The 24,482-nt window shown below is 47.6% G+C and overlaps 1 non-coding gene across 1 annotated transcript; it reads right to left on the reverse strand.

Moving 5' to 3' along the window:
• Positions 1-9,945: 9,945 nt before the first annotated feature.
• TRNAC-GCA (transfer RNA cysteine (anticodon GCA)) lies at positions 9,946-10,017 on the reverse strand. Its single transcript has one exon. It is a non-coding gene; the product is annotated as a tRNA-Cys (tRNA).
• Positions 10,018-24,482: the final 14,465 nt, after the last annotated feature.

Genomic DNA, 24,482 nt, shown 5'->3' on the forward strand with positions numbered 1-24,482 from the left:
GGTTGGGGGTGGGGTGAAGAGAGCAGCCTTCAAAGACAAGAAACCTGGCTTACGAGCTCTTTTAAGACCCAACTTCCTAACTGAGCTCTCCATCTCCCCTCCATGACCCCGTTACTCTCCATTCTTCCAAGATGACTCTTACAAGACCCAGATGGCTCTGGGTCTTCCTAGGAGGACATGGTACTAAACGTTTTCCATGAGTCATCACCTTTTGCCTTCGAGCCAACCGCATGACATAGGTATACAGTAAGTCCTCTACTCGAGAACCTTCACGTTGCAAGCTTTCAAAGATGTGAACCTGCACTGTCCTGTCCAGTCACATCAGCTGTGGATGACACTGCAGACAATCCTTCAGCTCCACCATCTCCCGCCTCTTCTCCCTCCTCCAGTCACTCTTCTTGCCTGTTCACTCAATGCCAGCCCCCGTATGCCAGCTATTGTCCTGGACTACTGTACTTTTCAAAGAATTGTACTATAAGATTAAAAATGGTGCTTTTGTGTGTTTGTTTGTTATGTATTCCTTATGTGAAAAGTATTATAAACCTATTAGAATACAGTACTACATAGCCAATTGTGTTAGTTGGGTACCTAGGCTAGATTTATTGGACTTATGAACAAATTGGACTTGCAAACATGTTGTCAGAACAGAACTCACTCGTTCATACGCAGGGGACTTACTGTAATTATTATCCCTGATTTACAGATAAAGAAATAAAAGTTTAGAGGAATTCAGTAACCCAGATAGTCTAACTGCAGAACTAAAGCTGATGACCATATTGAAAGAATTCTCTCTAAAACACAGACTGAATTGGGTATCTGCCTGGCAGTGCTAGGTAAAACATCAGCCGATTCCTTACTACTTGATTTTCTTCTAGAATATTTGGGAGATAACAGCTCATCACCCACTGGGTTGGGCCGTCAGGTTGTGATACCCGCTGATCAAGGCAAAGGTCACTGTTCGTGACAAACCCAGTCTGTAAAAGTTACTCTGGGCCCCCTTCTTAAAGGCAGACCTCTGGGGGCAGCCCTGCTGACGGCCAGTCCCACCACTGCCTGCTGACTCTACTTTGCCTTTCCAGGGGTGATATTATCTTCATGTTTTAGGGATATCATCATCCTGAATAGAAAGAAAAGTGGGGTATTCTAGAAGTTGGAGGTAAGCACTTCCCCCCAATCTCTGGGTGAGATGAGCCTTGGGGGGAACCCTGGAGGACAGGGCCCACCTGGCCTACAGCAGCAGCGCTGAAGTTCCCCCAGGTGTCACCCATCTGTCACCTCACCTGTGCTGCTGGTGATACCACTGAGGCTGCTCAGGAGCCAGAAACCACAGTGACTTGTTCAAGGGGAACTAAGATCCCGAGGGGAATCTTAGTGGAATAACCCTCCCCACCCCACCCCCCGAAAACCCAAAAACTCTTAAAAAAAAGAAAAAGATTAACTGGTGTGTTGAGGTGTTGTTAACCTCATTTTAAATTCCTCCATCAAACATTCATCTCATCATTTTGGCAGGCTTTGGGGATACTGGCTTATGACCATCACCTCCTTAGGAGTTGTGAATGCTTCTATTCAAATCCTCTACCTTTGTTAGCTTAAATTCTTTTGTAAAGAAGCCTTTTTTTTTTTTTTTAATTAACTCATTAGTTCTGTTGAAATATAGTTCATATAGAAGAGGTAGAACAAATGCTTGATTCTTCCCTTTAATTTATGAGTTTTCAGAATACTGAATTGAGTCCGTAGCCATCTCCAGATCTGACAGAGAGGCCTCCAGTAGTCTTTGAGCATTTCCTTGTATTGTTGTGAGTGTGGACCTATGTGTATGTGTCTTCTTGTGTGAGCAGACCAAATGAAATTGCCAGACTGGGTGGGCTGCCCTGGGAAAGCCTTTAAATCCTTTTACTAAAAAAAAATTTTTTCTTAAATATTTTTAAGCCACGCCACATGTGGGATCTTACTCTCCCCACCAGGGATTGAACCCCCTGCCCCTGCATTGGAAGGGTAGAGTCTTAACCACTGGACCACTGGGGAAATCCCAAAGAGAAGACTTTAAATAGAAATCAAGGCCAGTTGTGGAGAGTGATTTGTGTGCAAGGTGGAAAGGCTCAAAAGCTTGATTATGGTGCAGGGAGGTGGGACTCACTGGCAAACGGCTGGTTGGAGCCTCCCAAGATGGGAAAGGACCATTGGAGGAGGCTGACTTCTAACAGCACACAGAGTCTTTAGGAAGAATTCCTGCAGAACCAGGAAGGGCCCTGGCAAAGGTCCTGGGCTCAGCCCTGAAGGAGTGTGGCCCTGGAGGTACTGCTTGACTCAAAATGAGCACACCTGGGCTCGGAGTGGACCTCTGCACAGACTCTGGATTCTGGCAAAACACATCAGAAAGGGGGAGGATGTTCAAACTACCCAGGCTGGATTCCTCACCAATCTTACTGGGTGAGATCTCATTTAATTTGATTATTTTAAAATATTAAATTGTATCTTAAAAAGATAAATATGAACCCACAGAACTCATATGCTACAATGTTCAAAAGATATGAAAACGCATGCAGCTGGAAGCAACCAAAAGTCCTTCAGTAGTTAAAAAGTCCTTATTGAATGGATAAATGAATTGTGGTCCATAGGACAATGGAATAGCCTTCAAAAAAAGAAATGAGTTCTCAAGCCAAGGAAAGACCTAGAGGGAACTTTCATGCATATTACTAAGTAAAGAAAGCCCATCTGAAAGGCCACAGTAATACTGTACAACATTCAGGAAAAGGCAAAACTATGGAGACAGTAAAAAGATGAGCAGTTGCCAGGGATTTGCAGGGATAGAGAGATATACAGGTGGAGCACAGAGGGTTTTCAGGGCAGTGAAAACACTGTGTTACAGTGTAATGATGCATGTGTGTGTGTTCTCAGAGGGCTCAGTCCTGTCTGGCTCTGCGACCCCATGGACTGTAGCCCCCAGGCTCCTCTGTCCATGGGATTCTCCAGGCAAGAATACTGTAGTAGGCTGCCATTTCCTTCTCCAGGAGCTCTTCCCAACCCAAGGATCAAACCCGAATCTCTTGAATCTCCTGCATTGGCAGGCGGATTCTTTGCCACTGTGCTTCCTGGGAAGCCCATAATGATGGATACGTCTTTCCAAACCCACAGAATGTACACCACCAAGAGTGAACCCTGATGTAAACGGTGGGCTTGGTGACTATGTGTCACTGTGTTCATCCACTGTAACAAATGTCCTGTTCTGGTGGGGGATGTTGATAATGCGAGAGGTTATCCATATGTAGGGGCAGGGGATATGTGGGAAATCTGTACATTCTTCTCAATTTTGCTGAGAACGTGAAACTGAAAAAAAAAAATCTTAAGAATACATTTAAAGATTAAAATGAAGAAAAAAAGTACGCAGTGAAAATTCTCCCTCTCTCATCTAACAAGACTCTCTACAAGCATCCCTGGGGAACCTGTGTTAACAGTTTTTTATGTTCTCTTCCAGATAGTCTGCACATGTCAGTAAGGAATGCACTCTCTCCTTGGCTGCATTTATAAATACAAATGATAGCATAACAATCCTGTGCTGTTGCATCTTGCTTTTCTCATCTAATTTAATTTTGTGTAAATCATGGCATTGCTTACCTGGGAACATTTCTCTTTCTAGGACTCCAACCAGCCCCCAGTGCTATGGGGAATATAGTCCCAAGTAAGGATGAAGGGTGGGGGTGCGGGGGTGAATAATTCCAGGCAATAATGAAGGAAAGCTTCCTCAGCCTTGCTGCTACAACAAGGTCCAGCAAAGGGAAATTTGGGATAATTACAGGGGGCACCCGGATCAAGATCTTGATCTGCAGTCAAATGCTCTGCCCCTGAGCTATACCCCCTACCAGAAAACTTACCCTCTCTGCCCAGAACTTCTCACTTTGGTGAGACACCTGTGACAGCTATAATAATTTTAAGACCTGATGTTTACTGAGCATTTATAATGTGCTAGATAAACTGTTCTAAATTTTCATACATTGTATATAATTTTTTAATTTTTTTACCATATATAATTTTAAAAATTATCGTGGTGGTGAGTGTTATCTCCACCACCACCTTCTTTATAGGTAACAATGACACAAAGAACTGAAGCAACTTGTCTGGAGAATCCCATGGACAGAGGAGCCCGGTGGGCTACAGTCCACAGGGACACAAAGACTGGGACATGAAAGCAGCAACTTCACACACACGCCCCAAATCACAAAGCTTAAGCTCAGCTGGTAAAGAATCCTCCTGCAGCGCGGGAGACCTGGGTTCAATCCCTGGGTTGGGAAGATCCCCTGAAGAAGGGAAAGGCTACCCACTCCCATATTCTGGCCTGGAGAATTCCAGGGACTGTATAGTCCACGGGGTTGCAAATAGTCGGACACAACTGAACGTGTCTTTCACTTTTTCTAAGTAACAGAGTTAAGAGTTTAAGGACCACCACTATATCCTGCCTCAGCTCAGCTGCCCTGGAGGGTGAATTTCAGGGCCTTGGTGCTTCGGGGCTGAGCCTCCTCCCTGCCCTGTGAACCCAGCAAACACTCCCCATTTTATAACAGAGTTTTAGGGAACAGACCTAACCAGTGCCTTGAAAGAACCCACCAGGGGCTTCTGGAAGTCAGATTGCTTGAACTGAAGTTTCCTAAATTTCTGAATGAATTACTTTCTTTACAAGTAACACTTTCACATGGCACAGAATTGAAAATGTATGAAATAGGAGATTCCCTGGCCCAGTGGGTAAGACTCCATGTTTCCACTACAGAGGGCATGGGTTTGATCCCTGGATGGGGAACTAAGATCCCGCATGCCACACAGCCAAATAATAATAATAATGAATAAAAAATAAAACGTACAAAATAGCATCCAGAGAAGAATCAAGACTCCATTCCATCCCAGTCTTCCAGCCACCACATAACCATTTTACTGGTTTCTTGTTGCATGTACACCCTTCTCTTAGTACCCCAGGGTTAGCTTAATTTTCATTTATTGTACTGCTTATATCTGTACATACATGTGTACACACAACTAGATATAAATGCTTCACACTCAACAGTTTTATACACTTTTAAGACAAAACAATTTTAGAAGATCAATACAAACAAAATCACAAACCCAGTAACACTCAAGTTAACAGCAATTTGAATAGCAGATGAAATCATTTTGCTAGAAGAGGCTCTTTGCAATGTGCTTGTGAAGCTGCTCATGCCTAGAGACCCAGGGGTCCCCCAGCTCCTCTGCTAACTGCCTCTATTAACACGCCCTCTGACTCTCAAGGCTCATTTCTCATAGACTAAAAGCTGTTACCAAACTCAGGGTTGGCTGCTCACTGCTCAAAAGTCAATTATCGAGAGGCAAGTAGAAAGGAAGTATGTTTTAATCAGAAAAGCTGGCAGTATGGTGGATTCATGAGAAGGTGGACTCATGTCTGGAGACCAGCTCCGAACTGTCTGCTCAGCCCTGACAGTTTGTAAAGAGGAAAAAAGCGGGAAGAAGCTCAGTGAATCATGGAGGCAGGAGGTTGGGTTGCGTGTCCTTCTCCGTCGTGTGTAACTCTCTCTCCAGGTGTTATCCTGCCCGTCTGATCTGCCTGCAGGATTGCTAAGGGAGTCGTGGGGGTGGAGGACTAGTCGTCTTTTAATTCTTCTTTTAATCTAGGAAAAGAATCGACAGGTTAGGCAAGGCATGGAGGACACAAGTCAAGAGCGAGGTTCAACTGCCTAGTGATCTCATTCCAATGAGGAGGTTCTTTCAACGTTAAGCAGTCAAGGACTTCCCTGGTGGTCCAGTGGTTAAGAATCATGCGCCCATTTCAGGGGACACAGGTTCAATTCCTGGTCAGGGGCCAAGATTCTGCATGCTGTGGGCAAAAAAATAAATAATTCTTAAAAAAAAAAAAAGTTAGAGGGGGACAGAAATGGGCAAAGAGGGAAGGGGCACAACAGCTGCTTTCAAAGTTGACCTCTGATCTTTGGTCATCCATCAGTGATACAGCACAGCATGGTACAGGGCATGGCAGCCTACTCCAGTGTTCTTGCCTGGAGAATCCCATGGTCAGAGGAGTCTGGGGGCTACAGTCCATGGGGCCACAAAGAGTCGGACACGACTGAGCGACTTAGCGCATGTTGATGACATGATCAGAAACTTGAGTACATGCATCACACTGGGCTCTGATTATAAAATGGCCCTGCAAACCAGCCACCGTGTGCCTATATCGAGAGAGTTAAGACTGTTATTAAAATATGAATAGAAACTTTGAAAGAATCGTAGGGAAACTCGAACCACCGAGAAGCACTAGTCTGTTGTCCCTTTCATGCCCGGGTACGTTCAGGCTGCCCACAGTGTCAGGACCAGGCCCCAGACTTGACTTCTGCTCCAGAATCTTGTCAAGCCTCCCTCTCTTTCATGAATCCCATCCCTCTTCCAACCTCTCCATCAGCCAGCGAGAGAAGCCCTTCTGAGGAGCACCCGCATCCCAGGGAACACGAGCTGGTAACCTGAAGAACTACATCAGTCTTGTTAGATGGGGCCGCTTAAGTCTGTCCCTGGGGACAGTCCTGCTTTTTGGGTCTGTTGTCCCAGCATCCAGTTCATGGAATCAAAGTGAAGCTTCGGAAGTTCATTTTGTCCACGGTGAAACACCTGACATTGTGAAGGCTGTTACAAACTCCACTTAAGAGTTCAGGAGGACTTCCTTGGTGGTCCAGTGGTTAAGACTCTGCTCCCCACCAATGCTGGGGGCCCAGGTTCTATCCCTGGTCCGTCAGGAAAAAACAAAAAAAACGGGGGGAGTGAATTCAATAGAAGATAGAACTTTGTTCTTGCTATAATAATACAAAAACGCAAGTTTTGAAGCCCAAGATTTTAATGTAAACAATGTTCTTAGCAGGGATGCTGTAAGTTCTAAGCAAATGAAGCAGAAATGTTGTGGGCACAGTGGTGCACACATAATTCACAAGTGGATCTAAATGGGCTGTGATAGTCTACCAATTCATATAAAAGCTGAATTGTTTTTAAGTTTTTTAAAAAAACTAAATTGTTTTTGTGACAGGGCTGATTTAATACAAGAAAAGATTTCATGATGGCTGCATGTGGGTGTGCGTGCTAAGTCACTTCAGTGGTGTCTGACTCTTTGCGACCCCATGAACTGTAGCCCAATAGGCTCCTCCGTCCATGGGATTCTCCAGGCAAAGATACTGGAGTGGGTTGCCATTTCCTCCTCCAAGGGATCTTCCCAACCCAGGGATCAAACTTAAACCTGAATCTCTTATGTCTCCTGCACGGCAAGTGGGTTCTTTACCATTAGCGCCACCTGAGAAACCTAGGAGTAAGTGTGAGAAAGTACAAACAGCTACTGAACAGACCTGTATTGTAGGTATCCTACACAGTCAGTATCTCAGACACACCCGTCCCCAATAGCACTAAGAATTTAGAAGTGTCTGAGCCTTTGAAGAACTACTTTGTGAATTAACCCAAGTGTCCCGCAATGGTATTGGTATTAAACTTTTTTTTTTTTTGCAAATATATGCACCCAGAATTGTTGTGTTTTGCACAAACCTTCACTGGTGGCTCAGACGGTAAAGAATCTGCCTGTGATGCAGGAGATCCAGGTTTGATCCCTGGGTCAGGAAGATCCCCTGGAGAAGGGAATGGCGACCCACTCTAGTATTCCTATCTGGAGAATCCCATGGACAGAGGAACCTGGTGGGCTATAGTCCATGGGGTCCCAAAGAGTCAGACACGACTAGGCAACTAACACATTACAGTTACACAAACCTGTTGGAAGTCTTTAATCAAAGTTTTCAACAAATGGTGTGCCCCCAAACTTCAGCTTTTGAAACCTTTAGAGAGTTGCAATAAATGAAAATAAAATTTGCAAACAGAAAGACATTGAAATGTATTCTTGCAAAAGCAAGAGAGAAACTGAACACATTAAACAATGAAAGTTCACATGGTGTACAAGATTTAATTCTAAATTTCTAAAATTGCGCTTGCAAAGTCTCAAAAGAATCTTTGGCTGAAGTTCTTCATTTCAATTGAATAAATTTACATTCTGTACCTGAAGGGAATGAAATTTTCAAAGCTTGGAACTTTACAACATCTAAATTTGGTGAAATATTCTGGAGAATCATACTCATTTCAAGAGCTTTGTATTACAAATATTTCTGTGGAAGAAATGTACTTTGAGAGACTTGCCTGGCTGTTCAGTGGTTAAGACTCTCTGTGCTTCCAATGCAGGGGACGAAGTTTCAATCCCTGGTTTGGGAAATAAGATCCCACATGCCACATGATGTGGCCATTAATTTAAAAAATTAAAGAAATGTACTTTGAAGGGAAGCAAAAAGACAAGAACTGTGAAAATTTTGTGGCTAAAATGCGTATATATTGCAATATAAGAAAATTGCAACTGGGTACTTTTAAAAGTGCTTCTTAATATTTAAAAATTTTTTCTTTTGTGTTTTGACTATACACCATGTAGCATGCCTAATTATAACTCCCTAACCAAGGATTGAACCTGTGACCCACACATTGGGAGCACAGCATCTTAACCATAGGACTACCAGGGAAGTCTCTGAGAGTACTTTTCAATTAGCCTACTTTGCTCTGAACTTACCAGTTACTACAGCACCTGAATCAGAAGTATTTTCATTAAACATACTTGGTCTGCAGAAAAAAGACAATTGAAAGAGGCTGTCCAGGGACTTGGAAACCTGTGGGTCTCCTATGTCTCCCCAGAGCTGCCTTGGACCCCAGTCTTACATCTGTCCTTCGGGGAGCAGCCCTCCCTGCTCCTGGCTAACTTCCCTTGTGATGATGAGGAAGGTGGGGCAATGGCTCCTCCCTGGGGCTCTTTCCATCCATCACACCCTGGGGAGCAAGAGGAGCCTCCTGCAACCCTGACCAGCACCCGGCTCCCCATTTCCTTGAAAACTGCAAGAAGCCAGTGAGGTTTCCCGTGCTGCAGAGCTGTCCCCAGTCCACAGGTGGCTGGTCCAGATGAGCAGGTACCTAAAGAGGACATTGCAGCCAGATTTCAAAGATTTACCTCATTTATAAATGTTTATATTGGTCATATGCTGAAATGATAATGTTTTGGATATACTGCATTTTAAAATGTGGAGGTCTGGGGCATTCCTTGGTGGCCCAGTGATTAGGACTCTGCACTTTCAGAGTGCAGGGGTTTGCTCCGGTTGGGGAATGAAGATCTCACAAGTTGCAGAGCATGTCCCCTCCACAAAAGGAAATTAGTTTTGCTGATGTTGTTTTACTTTATTTTTATAAAAACATTTCCCCCAGTTCTAATGAGATGTAATTGACATACAATGTCATGTCAAAGGTGTACAACATGATTTGATACATGTATATACTGACAAATGATCACCACAATTAGTCTAGTTAACATCAGTCAGCTCACATAGTTAATTTCCCTCCTTGTGATGAGAACTTTCAAGATCTACTCTCTTAGCAACTTTCAAATATACAATAAAATATTGTTAATATAGTGACTACAGTCACCAGGCTGTACATCACACCCCAGGACTTATTTATCTAAATCTGTACCTTTTGACCCCCTTCACCCATCTTCCCTTTTTTACTTTAAATATTTAAGGTGTCTTCTAGTAAATGTAAATTCAGATATGTGGCTTACATTCTGTTTCTGGAGGGAGGGCTGGTGTAGACCTTGGCCTTGGTAAAACCAACCTGGCTGCTGGGCTGAACAGATTGGTTTGCCTGTCATCTCCAAATCCTGATCTTTCAGGTCTCCGGTGGGGATGAAAGGACAATGCAAAGACAGGAAGGAATCTGTTTTCTGATGGGAAAGAGTCGGCGGGTGTTTTCAGGGTGGAGGGGTTGCTTGAACTACAGGGAGAGTTACAGGGGCCCAAGGAAGGTGTACTATGACACCAGGCTTGCTAGAGCCTAGAAACTCCAAAATGGAGCACCAGAAGGGAGCACCCGGATTTGAACCGGGGACCTCTTGATCTGCAGTCAAATGCTCTACCCCTGAGCTATACCCCCTGCTGTTATACAATAGCCTCAACTCACACCTTTATGCTGCTGTAGCTACATCTGGACCCTGCCAACCTCTGCAGTCCCCACCATGGGCTCCAACACCCATGGTCATTCCAGACTGGTCCTCGTGCTCTGAAATCCAACCGGTCTTCCTCTTCAGGTTGGTGTGACGATTGATTTGGTCACAGTCTTCAGCCCACACCCGGAAGTGCAGAGGTTGAGGCCCTCTCACCCGGAAGTGCAGAGTTTGAGGCCCTCTGACCCGGAAGTGTAGAGGTTGAGGACCTTTCGGCTTACCAGGAGAAACCGCAGGATGCCCGAACCTTCTCACACCTCCAAGCTCGGGTCCGAGCCCGGCCCGCCTTGTTAGTCCTGCTCTATCTGCCCTTTGCCCTTCGCTCTCGTCCTCCGTCTCCTCTTCTTCGCTGCCTATCTTTCCTCTTCCCACTGCCCTTCAAGCCCCTCAGGGCTCTGTTCTCCTAAGCGCCAGACCTCAGCTAGTCCTCCTTCCTCCAGCCCAATCAAGCAGTGCCTTTTCCCCCAAACTCCCTTGAGATGTAATCGGAAGACCAGGCCTAATAAATACAAGGCAGATCATTTATTTCCAAAAATGAAATAGGCGACGGGAGCTAAGAAAATTGTGAGCATAACAGGAGCGACACTGGAGGACTTTTCTATTGTAATTATTAGAACATCTAAAAGAGCGGAATGACAGAACACCTGACACCCGGACCCGGGAAAACATTACAAACATGATGAAAGATCGTCACACGTGCCTGAGCAGTGATGACGGTCACAACAACCCTTTGACGCAGGCCTGTGATCGGTACACCCGCGGCAGAGCGGAGGAACCCGAGGCGCCGGGATGTGCAGTAAGCTGTCCAAGGAGACGTGATTAGTAAGCTAGATGCAAACTCAGGCCGCCTGGCGCTGGAGCCCACACACTTAACCCCGTGCTTCACAGCCCAGAGTTAGAGCAGTCATGAATTCAGACGGGAAAGGAAAGGTTATTTACATAAATCAAACTGGGAGAGTTTAATTAGCTATTTGGGAAAAATAATTAAAGTGGCAACGCACCTTCTTTCTGTACATCAAAACACAGCCCAAGAGGATTAAAGCATTGTGTATAACAAAACCAAACATACAGGAGAAGAGAATATAAATGAATACCTAACTAATGTCTGAACAGCAGGGAAGGTGTGGAAGAAATTACGACAGAAAATATCAGTAGTTGTGGCTACATAAACATGAAGAGTTTAGGAATATGAACAAAACTGGGAGATTAATGGCAAGTTGGGAAAATATTTCTGTAATTTATCACAGACAAACTATTGCAAATAAATATCCTTAAAATCCTTAATATGTAAAAGGCCCACTTAGGCCATCAATGCATTGATGTGTGCATGCTCAGTTGTGTCTGACTCTTTGTGACCCCATGGACTGCTGCCTGTCAGGCTCCTCTGGCCATGGAAGTTTTCCAGGCAATAATACTAGAGCAGATTGCCATCGCCTACTCCAAGGGATCTTCCTGACCAAGGGACTGAACCTGTGACTCCTGGAAATGTCCTGCAAGTCTCCTGCATTGCAGGCAGGCTCTTTACCACTGTGCCACCTGGGCTTCCTTTAGGGAACTGAGGTTGTGCTCAAGCTCAGTGAATCAGGGTAGAGCTCAGACCAAAGAAATGCAAATTAAAATATAACATTTTCCACCTATAAAATGAGGAAAAAATTAAAACATTATCATAGTAGTAGTGTAAATTGGGACTGTAAATTGGTATACAACCTTTCTTGGGAAGGGCAGTGTCAAACCAAAGATTAGTTAAAACAATTAATTCCCTTTGACTTGGTAGTAATTTCCTTTGTTGGAATCCATCCTTAGTAAAACCTGAAATATGAATAAACGTTGGCTCAAGGATATATAAGACCCCTTAAGTGTTATTTAAAATTTTTAAGCAAATATAATAGAAACTGACATGCCCAATACTAAAGAGGTAGTTAAGTGAGGTATGCTATATCTCCATGATCAAAAACTATTGGGACTTCCCTGGCAGCCCAGTGGTCAGGACTTCACACTGCAGGGGGCACCGGTTCACTCCCTAGTTGGGGAACTAAGATCCCACAAGCTATTTAAATTTCATACAGTTCACAATAACACACAAATTACACGTTGTCATGTTTCTCAGTCCTGACCATATTAGAATCTGTGTGTGTGTGTGTGTGTGTGTGTATGTTCAGGCACTCGGTCATGTCCAACTCTTTTCTGTGCTGTGGACTGTAGTCTGCCAGGCTCTTATGTTCATGGAATTTTCCAGGCAAGAACACTGGAGTAAGTTGCCATTTCCTATGCAAGGGGATCTTCCTGACCCAGGTGTTGAACCTGCAACTCTTGCCTCTCCTGCATTGGCAGGCGGATTCTTTACCACTGGCCACCTGGGAAGCACTAGAATTTCCAAGGGAGGTTTAAAAAACCCCAATGCAGGGAAGAAGGGAACAGCTCAGTTGAGTGAATGACAAGGTCAGTGATATTTTTTAAAGCCAGGGTATTCTGTGTTAAATGACAGCATTATCTCAAATGTAAAAATATTTTCAGTAATGTTTTATTTTCATAAACTACCTAGAAATGTAAAAAATTTTTTTTTCTTTTAAGGACATGGATATAGTATTTCTGAATCCAAATCAGGGCCTCTTAATCTATACTCAAATGCCCTCCTTCAGGCTACAGCCTCAAAAGACCAGTCCCTCCTCCTGGCCTCCTCCTCCGCCTAGTCATTCCCAAGACTCCATCAGGCAGCTACTTTCCATGGCTTTTCTGGAAGCAAACCTACGTGCTGGGATGCCCAAGTCCATGGACCTGCTGGCATCGCTGTTCCTCTTGCTGATGCATTTAAATTTGTATTGTTCATTCCATGGCATAAAGGTGAGGACTTTCTATATCCTCCAAATTTTCTGCAATATAATATATTATTTCAAAATCAGAAAAAAAATTTAAGCATATTCCTTTCTAGTAATTGCAAGCAATACCATTTGCTATGATATAATTAATCAATAATTGCTTTAAGACAAAAATCTGGATACTAATTTGGGAAATATGCATTATAATTTACATATAACCCATTTAAGCTTTGATAAGGAATAATTATTTCCATTTTGCAGATGAGGACACAGTCTCAGAAAATTTCCAAGACACTCAATTTCAAGACCTCTTGGCCCAAGTTCCGGGCTGTTACAATACCATACTTCTTCCATCTTTTTGTAGTAAAAGTTGGGTAACTGAAAGAACAGGAGAGTTGAATCATCCTCTGTAATCACCTCTGGGGATCTGAAACAGTTACCACCACATCTGCCCTCTGGTCCCCCTCCATGTTAGGCTGGATGTCAATCTAAAATACTGATAAAGGCTCCGATATGTTGAGTGTTTACTACCTTGGAGGTACTGCACATACCTCTTCTAATCCACTCTTTGAGGTAGGTACAATTATTATTTCCTATGAAGTAGCTCAGATTATACCCATTTTGTAGATGGGAAAACAGATACTGGAGGGGTTGACTGTCATTTAGTCATTCAACAAACCCTTGGGAAGCACCCATGGTGTTCCAGGTTCTAGTCTGGCACTGAAGGTACAGCAGTGAACAGGCAAACAAGGTCCTTGACGTCATGGAGCTTGTATCCCGAGAGGTTAGAATGACAAACAGGAAAACAAACAAATGAACAAAATCATTTCAGATACTGAAAATATTGTAGGAAAATAAAGCAGGTGGATGTGATGGAAGATGACGGAGTGGGGCGGTGGTAAGACGGAGTCATCAGGAACTGGAGCTGAAGTCTGAATGGTAAGGAGGCAGGGTGTAGAAATTTGGATGCAGAGCAGTCCGGGCTGTGGGTAGAGACCACAAAGGCCCTAAGGAGGGAGCTGGCTTGGCAGGATGGATGGAGGAATGTGAACAGTATAAAGGGACAAGACAGAGATACGAGCAGAGGACACTGAGGTGGGGTAGGGGCAGCCTCTTGAGGTCTTATACGTCATGACAGGCTAGGAGTGGAGCCTGCACTGAACGCAGGTCTGTCTCCCTCGGGTCCAGGGGCCACTGCCTCGGAGACCTTCCTGACGGGCTCTTTAGTGGGCCCGACACAGGGCCTGTCCCCTCCAGCCTGTCCGATTGAGACAGGCTCCCCAGCTCAGTCTATAAGCGCCTATGGCCGCGCATTTTGGTTTGTTAGTGTTCATCCAGGCGGCCTGGTTCCTGCTGTCACCGGAGCGACTTTCTGGAGCAGGCCCATGGGAGAGCGACACGCTGTGACTCACGCACTTCCTCAGATGTCCTTGTGATGAGTACCGGGAGCCTGAAAAACAGAACAGGGCGACCCTCGTCTGTGCGGCTCGAGAGAGCTTCTCCGAGTCAGTGACATCTCCAGAACACCCTGCGGGAGGGGACGTGAGGTGGACATCGATGGTCCAGGAGGACGGGGGGCGGGGGGCCGTGGCGGGCGGTGGCGTGTGATCCAGGGGAATGAAGAGAAGGCAGGGCGCTGGAGTGGGGACAGCCTCTTGTGGGTCGGGCAGCTTCCCCTCAAACCCTTGTCCTTTCAGGAACCTGGGATGTGGCACTCCTTGGAAGTAGGGTCCTTGCAGATAGTTAAGTAGGATGAAGTCCTACAGGATCAGGGTGAGTCCTTTATCTAACATGATGATTGTCCTTATATGAAGAGACACAGAACTAGAGACACACAAGGAGAACGCCAGGTGAGGACAGACGCAGGAGTGATGAGTCCACAGGCCCAGGGACCCGGTGGGTTGCCCGCAGTGAAGGGAGGACTGAGGCATGGAACAGCCTCCCTCAGAGCCTCCAGGAAGAACCAACCCTCATGTCAGCTGACCTTGATTTGGGACTTTTTTACCCACAAAATTTCTGTCGTGTGAAGCCATTCAGTTTCTGGTACTTTGTTACACAGCCCTAGGGAACTAATACGATTCCCAACCTAGGGCTGGAGAGGCAGGCAGGGTCCTGATGGAATTTTGGATTTCACTCGCAGAGCAAAAGAGGACCTGCACTTTTAAAGGCCCCCTCTGGCTGCCCAGTGTTCCAGAAGCACTGACATCCACTGAGATGTCAGCCCCTCACTATGACCCAGGGCTTGGTCGCCAAGACACTGCCTGACCTGATCATCGCTCACAGGGAACCACATGCGGCCCTTAAATGCGGGGTGATTCTCAACCCCCATCCTGCCCCACAAGGGACCACCTTCCCAGTTTCCCAGCTCGGCCAGCCGCTACCCTACCTAACCTTCCCTCCATCGCACAAGAAGCTGAGCCGGTGTCCCTCCTGAGAACTGTTTGGTAACAAACATCAAAAGCCTTAAAAAAAAAAAAAAAAAAAAAGCCAATACCCTTTGACAGGGCAATCTAACTCTTGGAAATAACTACACATATTGGAAAATATATCAAGAAGCAAACAAATAACCAGTCGGGGCCCATCGTCAGCTTCTCAAGGTCCGCCTCCGCGTGGTGTAAATACATCTGCCACTAGCTTAACCGACTCGAGTCGGAGAAAAGTGGGCGAAACGCAGCGCAGCGCGGGACAGGGTCCGCGTCTCTATAATTCCCGGGTCCATTGCGGGGGCCACCCCTTCCTCCTTCGTTCCCCCGGGCTGGCGGGGATTTCCTTTCCGCTCTTCTGCTCGGAGAGGCTTGGAGCCCTCGGGGTGCGGCACGTCTCGGCGCTCCGCTCCCAGAGCCGAGGCCTCCCCTCCGCACCCGCGGGCTCCCAGCACCCGGATCTGCACAAAGAACGCGCCGCGCGACGCTCGGGGGCCGGCCGGAGCGTGTGGGGGCAGGAACACAAGAAAACCAGAGGGGCTTCGGCCCCAGAGGGCTGGTCCCCGGGCGCGCCAAGACGGCGCCGGGCCGCCAGCTCGGTAGGGGAGGCCGGGCGCGCCTACGAGAAGCTCCCGCGCAGCGGACCCCGGGCTCCGGGCACAGCCCCTTCCTGGGCGCGCGACGGCGGCCCCGCGCCACCACCGAGAGGCCCCCGCGTTCCTAGAGCGGCCGCGGGCGGCCAGGTGCGGCGCGGCGGCCTCCGGGCTCCGGGCTCCGGCCGGCAGGGGGCAGCAGGCGCCGGCCGCCGTCCCACGTGGCGCCCGCGCCCCAGCGAGGCCCAGGGCCTGGCGGTGGCCCGCGCGCGCTCAGGGCGGTTCGGGCCGGCTGGTGAGCGGGGAGGGGTCGGGTCGACCGAGGAATCTGAAAAATGCAGGTCCCTATAAATTAAATTTACAAAATAATACACATTTATTTAGAACATAACTATATAAAGCTATAAAAATCCAATCTTTAACTTAAAAATATATAGTTTTTTTTTTTTTTTTTTTACAAAATTAAGGGCTGGCTCCATCATCCTGCGGCGTCGCTCACAGAGCCCTGGGGAGACAGACGCCGTCTGTTCCCATTTCACAGGGGCTGACTTGGGACCCAGATTTTTGAGGGAATCGATGGAACTGGGAGGCCAGAGAGGAAGGCTGAGGATAGGCGCGGCTGTCCCTCCGGGAGCCCGGGCGGGCTCTGAGGGTCCCCAGGGAAGCCTTCAAGGGGCTGGGGGCCTGGGATTGGGAGAGGACTCTAGACAGGGGTCCCGATATCTGTGTGTGTGTTACCTGTTGCCTCTGGAATTGCTGCTGTCCTGTGCAAACACAGGAGTGCCAATTTAACAGCTCAGCCAGCCCCGGAAAGGGGGAGGCCTCCCTGAATGCCCCTGCAGTCTGGCTTTGCTGCCTGCCTGCCCTTGGACTCCTTATCGGGTCTGGATGACCTTCCTTGGAGAGGCAGGGTAGCCCAGAGGGATTTCTGTCATCACCCTAAGCCACCCTGCGACTGTGGTTAAGAGGATCGGGCCGTGACCTGGGGACTCTACCTGATATTTGGGCTGAGATATCAGAGGGAATGATAAATGTTCTGTGGCATCTCTTACAGGCTTGGATTAGCTTGAATGAGGAAATCATCTGCATCCCAACGGGACAGAAGTTCTGGGTTTTACTTGAGCATTTTTACTTTTTCTTTCCTGCACATTTTCTCCTGTGTTTTATTCCCTGGTTAATTTAACAGTAGAGAGCCTCGCTTGGGCCAGACGTGAGGACCAGATGCTGGAGCCAGCACAGGGATGACCTGAAGCCTGCCCTTGAGAAGGTTGAGTACATGTGGGCTGCCCAGGGCCCACGCCAGGGACGCCCTGGCGCCCAGGACAGTCAGGAGGAGGGAGACCCTCAAAGCCCCCCTGCAGTCAGGTTGTGTGTCCGAGGTCCTTGGGCTACAACTTGGCCTGATCCTCCCTTGCCTCTGCAGCGGAAGTAAGTGATAGCTGTAAAAATAACTTCTGGGATCCTTACAGCTTCTGACAGGGCTTTTCTGGACATCTGTGCTGCTATTTCCTTCAGCCTTCCAGGAATTCGTGGTGGGTGTTAGCCCGCCAGACTTCTCTGGTGAGATTTATAGGGACTCACTGCAGAACCTGATACGGACATCTGTATGGTAATGTAGAGGTTATAGAGACTAGAGAGGTGCTGTTGCTGTTGAGTTGCTCAGACGCGTCCAAAACTCTTGTGACGCCGTGGACTGTAGCCCGCCAGGCTTTTCTGCCCATGGGATTTCCCAGGCAAGAGTACTGGAGTGGCTTGCCATTTCCTTCTCCATTAGAGGTGTAGGTGTACCCTAAAAGGAAGAAATCACCTTAAACGCTGTGCCCGATCAAAGGAGTAAGCATGGAATGTGTCACTGGATACATTAAACACAGAGTTTGGATTGAGGCTGGGAAATACTGAAGCAAGGGAGAGGGTTGGCAGAACTTGCTGGGGGGCATGGGGTGGGGTTTAAAGCAACTTCCTCCTCAGAGACCCACTCAGTGAAGCCTCCAAGGCCGGGAGGGCTGAACAGGTGGGTGTAGCAGCCCACCGCCGCCCCCCCCCCCCCCCCAACCCCAGCCCCTCTGCCTCCAACTATGTTACATATTTAGCTTCTGAAAATGGCTTTATTTAAACAGGGAATTCTGGGGCTAAAACCAAAAGCTTGAAAACAGACAGATGACGTGCAGAAAACTTGGCTGATCGTTATAAATTTGATGAAGATTTTGTGTCCTGACTCTGAAAGAGTTTCTAAAATATAGATTTAGTTTCTACAGAGAGAGAGGGAACACTTCCAAGCAAGCCATTTAATTGTACAGGTGCGGAGATGGCTTCAAGTCTTCCTACTGGGTGGTAAATAAAATGAACCTCTTCCGGTACGTTTACGGATGAGACTTAATACTTTCTCTTGGAGAAATAATGGGCTCATTCAATTCTGAGATAAGTTTTTATTCTTTGGGACTCAGACGTTTCCTTTACAGTAAGGAAAAAAAAAAACAACAATGCTATTTTCATTTTTGGGGAAAGGGTTGTAAATTAAATTCTGAAAGTCACTTATATGACAATAACATACTAAGACAAGTTAATCCTTTTGGTAAAATGAACACCCAAGCATGTTTGTATGCAGTTTAGTTTATGCTTATTGCTAGACTCTGAAGAGCTGGCACAGATCTGGGCAAGAAAAATGTGTCTATTTCTTCTCAATATGTCTACCCTTTGAATTAAATATACTAGAGGTTGATGTTACTTGGATGTTGACTTGCTTTTTTAGTAGTACTATGAGACATGAGGTTTAATTTTTTTCCAAACTTATTTCAAAACCTTTGGCTTGGTAAGGCATTGATAAATTCAAGATAAAGTGGGAAATGAGTAATAACAACCAATTAAAGGACATTTGTTATTAAATTGTTTAGGGTGTCGCTTTGCAAACCAACTTGCTGCCTTTGCTTTTGGACTAAATCAATGAGGCAATTTTCAGTGATGATAATCAATCCATGTTTTTTATCTTAGGTTTTAGAATTTGTTTACTTGATGTGCAGAAAATTTGGCCATGGAACCGTGGTTCTTGGATCATACCTTCAGTGGAAGAAAAGCAAATGTCATGCTTCATAACCTGTTTAATTTTCTTAATTGAATTTAGCTCAAATCCAGTGAATTTCAATCCTTTGAGGGCGTAACTTTCGTATTTGTGTATTCTGTAAACAAAGAATAGAATGTAGTTCTTAAAAAGCTTTTATGCTTATTAGACTATACTGATTCTAGAAGGAAACAATTTGTTGTCCCACTATTCATTATTTAAATAAAATTGCTAGTGACGATAGAAATTTTCATTGGCACATTTTGTCACTAAAATTCAACTTTTCAGGAATTTCCTGGCGGTCCAGTGGTTAGGATTCGGTGCTTCCACTGCAGGGGGCCCAGGTTCAATCCCTGGCCGGGGAACTAAGATCCAGCAAGCCATGTAGCACCTCCAAAAAAAAAAAATTAGCTTTTCCTTGTCCTAGATAACGGTCAATAGTAATGCTCCTATCTTATATCTTCAAGTTATTTTGAGAACTGGTTTGATAATTTCACAAAGAGAAGCAGTGAGTTTCATTCATTGGCTGTAGCAGAAGGAATGGTGTGGACCCAAGAGGTAGTAGCCCAAGCCCGAACCAAGTGAGTTAGGGCAGGAATTCGGTTTTATTGTGGAGCAGATGCATGGTCCTGCTGCTCATCTCTGTCACCCAGCTCCTTCTCTGACTGTTGAATGGCTTTGTAGGTCCCAACATAGAAACACACACAGAAAGGGAGCCCCTCGCCTGAGCAGTTAAGCCTCTTCCCGAAGTCCCCACAGAAGAGGGGAGCTTGGTCCAGAACGAGGCGGGCTGGCTTGGTGCTCAGCATCTCTGCCTTCATGTTGGGTGAGCCCCGCGCTGTCCCCAGGTTGCTGGGCGGTGGCCTGGCCTGTCTGCCGGGTTCGGAACCTATATGCTGAGTCCACGGGAGAGTCAGAGCTGCAGTTTGAGAAAAAGGACTGTTTCGCCTTCTGTATAAAGGATCCAGGAAGAAGAAACTGGGAGGCAGGCTACAACAGCAGTTCGCAGCACCCACCCTATGTTTAAATTCTGACCACGTGACCTTAGGATAATCACTTCACCTCCGTGAACGTCATCTGTAAGGGGGACTATGCATCTTGATTTCACACGATGTCAAAAGACAAAATGAAAGCATTTACTTAGCACAGTGCCAGGAACGTGGTAGGACCCAGTGAATCATACTGATAACTACTATTAATGCCTAGTAAACTCAAGGCTAGGTCTGGTTTCTGACTGGAAGTTTTCACGGTAGGTCCCTTACTAGCTTCGCCCTTAATTTAACTCACTGTTTTGCTTTTATTTTTTTTTCTGCCCTCCTGCCTTCCCTCTCCTTCCTTCCTTCCTTGTCTCCCTTCCTTCTTCCTTCCTGTCTTTTCTTGCTTTAAAAATTATTTTAGCCTGGAGTTACCTTTGGTAGAAAGCAGAAATAGAAGGCTAGTTGGTGTTTTAACTAAAAACACCCATTTCAAGGAACCCAACGAGAAGTAGTCAGTGCAGAACTGATTGCAAATCTACATCTAGCAGTCCCCACGACGCCCGGCGAAAACAGTAAGAGGCTTCAGCAGCTGAAAACGCTTTCCAGAAAGCCCGAGGAGAGGCCTCGGCCTGACTCACTGTTGCCCTGGCAACAGGAGGGCCTGGAGGCCTCCGTCCTTGATCCCTTAATCTGAGGAGCCGCCACAACACCGCCCCCAGAGAGGTCCCCACAGACACCTGGCTCGTTACAGCTACCCTGCCTGCAAGGAGGGTCAGGGGAGAGATGGCGGCGTGGCCCTTCCTGCCCCCGACAGCGGCCTAAAGGTCTCCGTCAGCCTTCACAGGCCTCAGAGGAGAATCAGGCCGCAGTCTCCGGTGGGTTCTGAGTGCTGTCAAGGCAGCGCAGGCTTTCCTAATCCTTTTGTGTTTCTCCATGGCGCGCAGCACAATGCTCTGCACACAAGGGGTGTCTACCAAGTGCGGCGTCCGCGTGATGCCAGTGCGGCGGCCGCCCGCTTACCGCCCCCTCACCGCCCCCTCCCGGGTGAGCCCGAGGCAGGCAGCGACCACCGCTTCTGCAGCCGCAGGCAGCGGCTCCCTGACCCCAAGGCCTTTCTGGCCCTAAGATTCTCTCTTTTTTTTTTAACTCTCTTGCTACGTTCGTGATTTTGGCAAACGTTCTGCACAGACCAAAATTCTGCTCGGTATACGTATTCCCCTGATTGTACCTTAAATTTTTAAATCTGAGGGTAAAATGGGGGTAATTTTGAAAAGAGAGGCTCCGACTTCTCTTTTGTCAATAACCATTCGGGTTATTTGGTGCCAAGACGGCTTGAGTTCAAGTCTTGGCTCTGCCACCGTGATTGCTGTGTGACTCTGGGCCAACGGAACCTCTCTGGGCCTCAAACTTATAAAATGGGCTTCACTTATAAAAGGAGCATGTGGTGCACACATCCGAGCTATAAGGCCTTCGAAGGTACGTGTGACCTTCAACAGCGAAAGGACTTCGATAGATGGCAGTTATTCTCTTGCGCACACAACCCTGAGGGGCCAATGGCAACGGACAGTTCAGGAGTTTGAGTCTGGCTTTCTAATAAGTCAAGGGCCCTGGGGAAGGGCCATGAGGGTACCACTACCCAGGAAGGTGGGTACTACCCACTGCAGATGCTGGCATGTGGCTGAGATGTGAGTTTAAACCCCTGTCCACTCCCACTTCAAGACTAAGTGCAGTTGTCTGTGTGATTTAACTTGAAAGTCCTTCCATCAAAGTAATTTTCTTTTTCTGGCTGGTGGGGAAATTGTCTTTCTCAGAGATTCATTCTTTTAGGACACAACATCACCTCACTACCTGCCCAGACTTCTGCTTTTCAAGCTATCATTAGTTTCCCTGGTGGCTCAGATGGTAAAGACTCAGCCTGCAATGCGGGAGACCTGGGTTCGATCCCTGGGTTGGGAAGATCCCCTGGAGAAGGGAAAGGCTAACCCACTCCAGTATTCTTGCCTGGAGAATTCCATGAACAGAGGAGCCTGGAGGGCTACAGTCTTTGGGTCACAAAGAGTCTGACAGGACTGAGTGACTTTCACAGCCATAAACGAATCTGAAATTAGCAGACTTTCATTCAGACCTTGGGATGTGCCAGCATCTTTGCTACATATTTATTGTTATTAAGCCTCGGAACAATGCTTTATTGTCCCCGGTTCACAGGTGAGGACACGGTCAGTTAATTAGCTTGTTCAAGGTGACACGGCTATCATGTTTAAATCCACATCTATTCAACTCCAGGGTCCATCTCTACTTATAGTGACCCCTCTGTTTGATGCTGGTCTGTGGCTGCTGTTGGGCAGATGGAGAGCGGGGATCACAGGGGTGTCCAGGAGTTGGGAGAAGGGTGGGGGGACCTGGAGTCCAGGTCACTGGACTGCACTGGACTGGAGTCCAGGTCATTGGACTGGTCACAGGGTGCTGGGCTGCGAGGAGGAATGGGCATGAGGAGGGGATTAGAGCCAAGGAAGGGGAGGGGGGTCTCCCGATCAGGTCTGAACAGCCCAGGCACCCTCCAGGTCTCAAATTCCAAGACTAGTAAAGATTTTGAGCAGCAGGGGCCTTCTACCAAACCTCTCCAGAACACCTCTGCTCACATCTCTTCAAGGCGTCAAACATCCCTGTTTCCTCTGTCATGCCCCTCACCCCCAGCAGCAGATCGTCCGCGGACCCATCCTCTGACCACCCGCTGGTTCCCCCTCACGTCTGACTCCGGATCATTTCCATCCCCATCCCCATCGCAGCAGCCCCCTGATACCCACTTGCCCCTGTCTCTCTCCTGCTCAGCAGTTGGCAATGGCATCTCCTACAAGATCAAGTTCAAACTCCACACTCTCCAGTCTCAGATCCAAGACTCCCTCCGCAACCCTGTCTAGCCCCAGCCAGCCCGTTTGGCCCCGTTTTCTCTCCACAAGCTCTTTCTCCAGTTCATGGATTTCATCAGCTGATCCCTGATTCTGCTGGGCCCACTTTCCACGCTTCAGCCACCAAGAATACCCACGGCTGGAAGGCCTTTCTCCTGACTCAAATATGTGAAATCCTCCAGTCTGGATCCCACCTCTGCACACAGAGGAGCTGCACTGTGTCTAAGCTGCCCCCTCCTGAGATTGGCCGTGCATTTATGACAGGCTTGGCACGTAAGTGTTTCCTGCACACAAACCTAACGACTTGATCCTGGATCTGAATCTACTCTACTCTCCAGCTGGATCTGCAGGTCAGGGCCCGACTGGCCGCCTCTCCAGCCCTTCACGCCATCCCGGGGCCTCTGCCCTGCCTCTGACTGCTGGCCCTGATGTCCTCCCATCCTTTTAGAAAATTTCAGTGGAAACAAACATATCATATCCTTTTGAGTCTGCGCTCTTGGGCCGTCACATCCCCTCTCTCGTGCCTTACTTCGTGCATCTTTATAAGAGAGGGTGTTGATGACCCCCAGTGGTAAAGAACCCACCTGCCAATGCAGGAGACACAAGAGACGTGGGTTTGATCTCTGGGTCGGGGAGATCCCCTGGAGTAGGAAATGGCAACCCACTCCAGTGTTCTGGCCTAGAGAATTCCACAGACAGACAGAGGAGCCTGGTAGGCGACAGTCCATGGAGTTGAAGTCGGACACAACTGAGTGAACGTGTACACGGCCCCTTCAAAGTCAATTATGTAGCACCTTTGCCTTCCCCTTTCTGAACCCCCTGTAAGAGTATCTCATCCTCTGCTCTCCAGACTCAAGACTCAGTCCTCTACCTTCAGCAACTCTTGGCTCTCAGGCTCTCTGCCTTCAGAAGTCTGGCCTCCCCAGGTTCCATCGCTGAGCCGGGCACTCTGCCTGCCTCTGTGAACTGTCCCTTCAAATGGCCTGAACCCTGCCAAACTCAGGAGCAGAGCGAGAGCAGATAGCTCTGTGGGCCAGTAACCTGCCAGAAGTTTCTTTCTGAGCCCCACTGGAGGACGATTGGAATCAATACCTAGCGCAATGAGGGTGCACTGGCGCCTTTAACAAGTCCAAGGAGAGTAACTTTGATGCAACATACACATGAGAAGTGTTCTGATTGGTGCCTTTTGTGGTTTTCCCAAATTGGCACCAGGTGCCTCTGCACCCCTTCCCTTACCCACACCTCCCCCCTCAGCCCCGGGCCACAGCCACACCTCCACCAGCTGCGTTTCCAGCCAGGCAGGAGGGCTGCCTGGTCCCGAGGGTAGCGTCCAGCTTTGCTGTCAGTCTTCTGGCCTCTTCTAAACCTGTCCCCTCTCCCTGCCTCCCACCTGAGCCCCACTGTCCTCTGACAGGGATGGTGTGCGCTGGGGGCTCCACCCTCCAGTCGGCTCATTCACGTATCAGGCCTGCCTCTCCGCGCCCCCTGGGCCACCCAGTACGAGGAAGCGGCACAGAAAAGGACTCCACGGAACCTGTCCTCTGACACTGGGCACATGCCCCTCGGCCACCTCCTCAACCCCTCCCCTTTTACGACCAAACAAAACGGCAAACAGGAAACGCTCG

This window comes from Dama dama, chromosome 18 (genome assembly GCF_033118175.1).
Source record: "Dama dama isolate Ldn47 chromosome 18, ASM3311817v1, whole genome shotgun sequence".
In the NCBI taxonomy this organism is placed as follows: domain Eukaryota; kingdom Metazoa; phylum Chordata; class Mammalia; order Artiodactyla; family Cervidae; genus Dama; species Dama dama.